The 6,236-nt window shown below is 37.0% G+C and overlaps 1 protein-coding gene across 4 annotated transcripts in view; it reads left to right on the top strand.

Annotated features, from left to right (window-relative positions):
• Nucleotides 1-331: 331 nt before the first annotated feature.
• gpat2 (glycerol-3-phosphate acyltransferase 2, mitochondrial) overlaps nt 332-6,236 on the top strand; it is a 95,370-nt gene continuing 89,465 nt past the window's right edge. For 2 of the 4 annotated variants that reach the window (XM_049485657.1, XM_049485654.1), the window contains exons 1-2: nt 334-1,033; nt 4,523-4,582. The gene's annotated coding sequence lies outside the window, so the exon portion shown is untranslated. Of the gene's footprint in view, nt 1,034-4,522; nt 4,583-6,236 lie in introns of all 4 variants that reach the window. The other 2 variants (XM_049485656.1, XM_049485655.1) reach the window with 2 other exon arrangements.

Genomic DNA, 6,236 nt, shown 5'->3' with positions numbered 1-6,236 from the left:
ATTCTATCTCCTTCGGTGCTGATCTGTGAGGTGTTTAATATAATCTGAGCAACAGCGCGTTTGTGTGAACGCTTTCTTTATCTTACTGTGTTTTAGTGAACCGGTAACGTTAGCTGCGCATATCAAACCAACTTCAGCCGAGGAAAACGAATCTGGAGTTGCGAATATCAAACCAACTTCAGCCTAGTGAGAGTTCTGGGGTATGTTCCTTCAGCTCCTCGGTTCCTCCGCTCCTCTGCGGTGTGTCAGTATGACTGCGGAATGGACAATAGGGGGAGCTCTAACGGCTCTACTGCAGACCAACACACAGGGCTGCATGGAGCGGAGCCCGAGGCATTAATTAAATAATCGGCCACGTGCACGCAGATTTCAGCTGATGCTGTTTATCTAAAAAAAATGGCAATAATCGTCCCGATTAATCATCATGTCACAACTGGACATGTTTAAATAGCTTGATGTTTTCTAAATTACGGAAAGATGACAATTTAAGATAACACAAGTGTCTGTTTAATTAGCAAACACACTGGCAGGCGACAGGTGAACATTCGTTTCCTATGGGAGTAACGTTATGTGATTTATAGCCAGGTAGCCAAGACACGCTGGCAAGTTACACAGAAACGGATTTGATATAATTCTTTACCTTTATGCAAATTAACTATGACGCGGTTCTTCAGATAAGTCACAGGGTCCCAGCTCTCCTCTACTCTGTGAAACTTTTAATTCTAACATACTTTGTTCATATATCCCCAGCAATGCGGTTCTGAACAAGACAAAGAGGATTATAACCACGGATTATACTTTTTGTATTTTATATGATGCATTTTTGCACAAATACAGGGATCATTTGGAGGGAAATAAAGCATAAATGAACGCAGCTGATGGCTGGATAGGTAGCTTGCTAGATTAACCTCTGTGCTAACCAGCCACGCCAATACACGCCCACACAGGGAACACCGCACGCAGCAACGCACACACCCACAAGAGACACCTAGAAGCGATGTGAGCAGGTTGTCGTCTGCTGGTGTGAATGTAAGTAAGTATTACCAATGACTATTACCATTTCTTGCTCCTGGGCTCCCCTTACAGGAGTGCTTAGACTGCTAAAGGACAAGTGTTTGTTGTGAAGCTGATAGATACAGCACCATCACTGAAAGCAGGAGAAACGTGTGAACTAAGGTGATAGAGTACAATTACAGGACATTAGGTTATAACACCAATATGCAATGGATTACGCCGTTTTAAACAGTTATGAGTGTTTACTCTCCTACCTAACCAGAGTTACAAGCCAAGTCCAGTCAGGGAGTAGAAACTGATAGTTTGGGATAAAATATAATCTCATGATAATGGAATGTGCCACAGTGTCTGTTTTGTGGACAAGCCTGGGTTTCTCAGGAGAACGTTGGCTTGAATTTAAAGCTGTGTTCTATTTACCTCAGATTTCAGAGGTCAGAGCTGGGAAATTACCTCACTCCGAGTTTGCTGTGCTCCAGTTTAACAGCTATCGTTGTTAGCATTGCCCCAGGTTAGCTTTGCTAGCGATATCAGTTAATAACAACGCATTACGCAGTATTTTTTGCAGCTGAACCCCATGTAAGCATGTCCACAGACAGATGTTGGACACTACTGTGTGTGTATGATTGATTTAACTCATAAAATCCCAGACCTATTTCTGAATATTGTTGCCAAATTTAAAACTGAATCAGATAAATCCAGTGAGCAGCTTATTCAGCTCACTTTTTCATATTGTGGGCACATGACTGTAAATATGTTAAGTATAAAATGATAAATTCAAGAAAACATGCTTTTATCAATAAGCAGTTTTGCTGTTTTTACTGAACCCCTCAGCCTTTAGTATTTAAATATGGTCACTTAGATGTTAGCCTGTTAGCCTGGCTAAGTTCAACATGTGGTTTATGATTTTGCTACCTAACATGTTGCTTTATAGTCTGAAAAATATGGTAGCTAATAATTTAGCTATGCTAGCAAGCTAACTGACTAATTAACAAATAAATGATTCAGTTCAAGCATGGGTAACTTACTGGTCATTTCTACAGCAGTCAGCAGTGTGTTATTATTATTATTTGGGCATTATTTTGGGTTATTACAGTGACCAGGCATTGTTTTTTTATGAAATTAAAATCAGTTATTTTATAGCTTTACTCAATTATTGATTTGAGGCACCTCAAAATATTTTATTTTTATTTTTTTTGAGGTTGCTTTTTGACTGTAAATGAAAAATACTGTATGATGTGGAGTATCTGACTTTTAAACACTACTGTAGATATAGACTTCCAGCAATCCTTTTAGAGTTTCCTTAAAATCATTTTTTTGGTACAATGCAATGCTAAGTAAATAACCTTTAGGTCAGTTTCAGTGCTCTGACATGAAGCTAGTCTGTCATGTAATTCAGTAAAACGACAGATTTGGACAGGAGCCTGAATACGTTAGTTAGCAAAGCGCTGAACATGCTTAATAGCGGCTGGTCAGACTCAGTTATGCCTAAGGCTAGTTTAGATTTCTACTGAGATTTTTTTAATGCTATTAATGTTAGCTGACTCCCTTTTTTAATTCATAGATTTAAACTGCTCACAGTAAGTAATTGAAATTCAGTTCATAGCCTGGGGACTTTTCTTCTGGTAAGCATTGTTTTGATATAAGCCTGGATCAGAATCGCCTGTGCATCAACACTTTGAACCTTAAAGAACATGACATTTAACTTGTCGCTAACCTCAGATTTTATTGCTTTGTTAGATCTGTTCCTATATCACAAATGTCAAAATGCTTTGTTCAAGTCAGATTGCTGGTTTGAGTGACATTCGACAGAAACTTGTCCTTAAACGTTTTTGTGGTGTCAGAAAGAAAATATTAAAGTGTCTTTCGTTTTTGGAATTTTAAAGCAGTTCTGGTCCTGGAGGAAGATGGAACTGCTGGTTGTATCATTCTATAGATAAGCCTGTCCATTTTTCACATATTGTGAATGTAGCAGACTTTTTAAACAAAAAGGTATGATGAATAGACTAATATAAATGCTCCAGAATTACTTGGTATAAAATGTTTTACATTGATGTTTTATTTATTTTTGAAAACATTAAATATAAGATGTAAAAAAATACTTTATTATGATATTGCACCTTCTCTGCAAGTAAACATTTGTGTTCACTATTAAATTACATTTAATAAACACAACATAAATTGCTTTATTCCAACAACATGAACAACATATGTTGATTACCATATTGAATTTTTTAGTCAGTTTTTGTAAGCCCTAGTATACCATATCAGGGCTCCAGATTACTTTTTCCAGAACCGTCCCAAAGTTTTCTGTAAGCTGTCGTGTATATTTGTTACTGTGGTGAAGGGCATTGATGACATTGACACAGTTATTTTTATGTTCACTCAGTGAAATTATTCTTAAACGTAGGAAATAACAAAACAGTAAAATAGTGTTGGGTTCATCACCGGTGCTGTCCTGCCTGGAGAGAAATGAGAACAGCACTTTATCTGAGGAGTTCCTGCTGCTGTTCCTCACTGTATGGGTGTTTTTATCCGAGTAAAGTAGAAAAACAACAGCAAACGACAATTATTCACTTAAAAAAAGAGAGTCTCTTAAATATATGAATACTGTAGCTTAAAGGATCATTTTAATGCACACTGAACTGAATGTATTTGTTCACTGGAAAAAAGAGAATTCTGGCTGATTTTAATACTGTAGTTGTGCAATAGAGCTTTTGAGAAATTTCTTTGAATACTTAAACATTGAGTATTTACAGTAAATTAAATCCAACATATGTAATAACATATAAATTTACTTTCTGTGTTTAGCAAAGGCAGTACACACTGATGTGATCAATCAGTTTATTTCAAATTTGCAGTGATTGACTCTGTGGTAAAGGGTGCAACCAAAAGGTATGCAATAGAAAAAAACTACTCAAAAACTGCACTCCCTTTCTCCGTCCCAAAAACGTTGGGAGTCTGGAACCCTGCTATATATACAGTGGTGTGAAAAAATATTTTCCCCCCACCCCCTACAGTTTTTGCATTTTTGGCATACTTACTTTTTTCAGATTATTAAACAAACTTTAATATCAGACAAGATAACCTGAGAAAATATAAAAAGCATTTTTTAAATGATGATTTCATTTAAAAGCTTGTACTGGCTAACGGCAGGACTAAACCAAGGGTGTCGAACCTTTTCTGCTGCTTATCTCATTCCAGCCAAGCAGGAACACATGAGTTGTTTAAATGCTGACCAACTGATTAAACAAGTGGAATTTGTTGTGCTGCATGTTGTTTAGAATGAGAACCTGGAGTCACGCCAGCCCTTTGCAAATAGGGTTTGACACATCTGGACTATACTCTGCCAAAAATCAGGAGACATCCTGACTCTGTTTAGCTGCTGTTGCTTGCCATTTTTTTGCATTATTGGAACATTAAATCAAATATACAGCATATGTTGGTCACATTGTTTGTTTGTGATTTTACTTTAGTATCAATAAAGTTAATCTGTTTTCTTCTTTTCCAGTGTTCTACAACAAACAAAGTGAAGGAAGTTTGGGGGTCCAGAAGTAGCACCAAAGTTTAGGTACTACTGACACCTACCACTCTACCACAGCAACACATATAGATATGACAGATCGCTTCCAAATAACAGTGTGAACAGTCATTTTAATAGATCTGATTTGAGAATTTTGAATCCAGGATAAATGTGCAGGGGAGGGAGCCCTCTATTGTGTTAAAACTGCTTACTGTTTTTGAGTTTGTGTAATAGTGTGTAATAGTCATTTCAAACACAGCCTGTGTCTGCTCAAACACACCTGATTCAACTCATTAGCTAATTAACAAGCCTTTCAGGAGGTTCAAATAAGAGCGTGAGTGGGGAGGCACTATAATTAGAGAAACACTGCGCTGCTTTGTATGGTGACACTCTTTCACTTCTCTGCTCAAGACTCTTGTATGTAAGTGATTATAAATTCTTGTGTGTGGAGACTCCAGAGTATCGGAATTAATGTGTGAGGGTATTTAATTCACTTATGCCAAACACACACTAGAAGTGACAGGAAGACAAAAGTCTGTCACTCTTACATCTAAGGAGAATTAGTTTATGTATGCATCCATGTAAAGATGAAAACCATGCAGGGCAACCAGCAAGACTGCAGCTAGATTACTCAAACAGAAAATAGGCAGTAAAAACATCAGCTAATACATTCATAAATACACTGACATGCCAGGTAGGGGTTCAAATCTCTCAGTGTCTGGCGATTTGAGTGGATTCCGATTTTTGGGGTCACGATTCGATTCAGAAACGATTTTCAAATCTGGAACGATTTTTCTATTCAAATGGCCTGTACATTTTGGTTGAATTATGTGAGAAGATAAAAAGATGAAAGGACAATTTAAACAAATAGAACATTCATTTAAAACAATAAACTTAGGTTCCTTACTGTATTATATATATTTTTTTGCAACATACTGTCGCGCGGAGCTTTGTTTAACTGTAGCGTGACAGTAGCTTCACCCAAAAAAAAAATCTTTTTGGAAAATGAGATTCTGAATCGTTCAGTGTTAGAATCACGATTCAAGCTCGAATCGATTTTTCCTGCACGATTCGATTCAGACACGATTTTTGATTCTTGAACGATTTTTCAATTCAAATGGCCTATAAATTTTGTTTAAATTATGTGAGAAGATAAACAGATGAAAGGACAATTTAAACAAATAGAACATTTATTTAAAACAATAAACTTAGGTTCCTTACTGTATTATATATATATATATATATTTTGCAGCATACTGTCGCGCAGAGCTCACCTACTGTTGCGCAGAGCTTTGTTTAACTGTAGCGCGACAGTAGCTTCACCCAAAAAAAAATAATCAAAAATGAGATTCTGAATCGTTCAATGTTAGAATCGCGATTCAAGCTCGAATCGATTTTTCCTGCACCACTAATGCCAGGTACTTTGTTGTACATTGTTTATAGGACTTTAATTGTGCCTTATTACTTTTACCATGCCTAGTGGAAGCTAAAGAATGGTGCTCTGAACTGTGGGATATGTGCCAGAGTCACTTGGACAGTTCTAGGCAGACATCACCGGTCACAATCATTACCTCCAACTGTGCTGTTTGCCATGAGTGGTAATGCTGACCATGACACATTCCTGGTTGTTAAGACCTGGTCTAGAGTCAGACCTTAACAGAAAATGCACCTTATTTACTCTGTGCCTATGATAAAAAGAAAA

This window comes from Astyanax mexicanus, chromosome 12, assembly GCF_023375975.1.
Source record: "Astyanax mexicanus isolate ESR-SI-001 chromosome 12, AstMex3_surface, whole genome shotgun sequence".
NCBI lineage: Eukaryota > Metazoa > Chordata > Actinopteri > Characiformes > Acestrorhamphidae > Astyanax > Astyanax mexicanus.
Note: the sequence above shows the minus strand (reverse complement) of the source record. Positions and strands in the feature narration are given on the sequence as shown.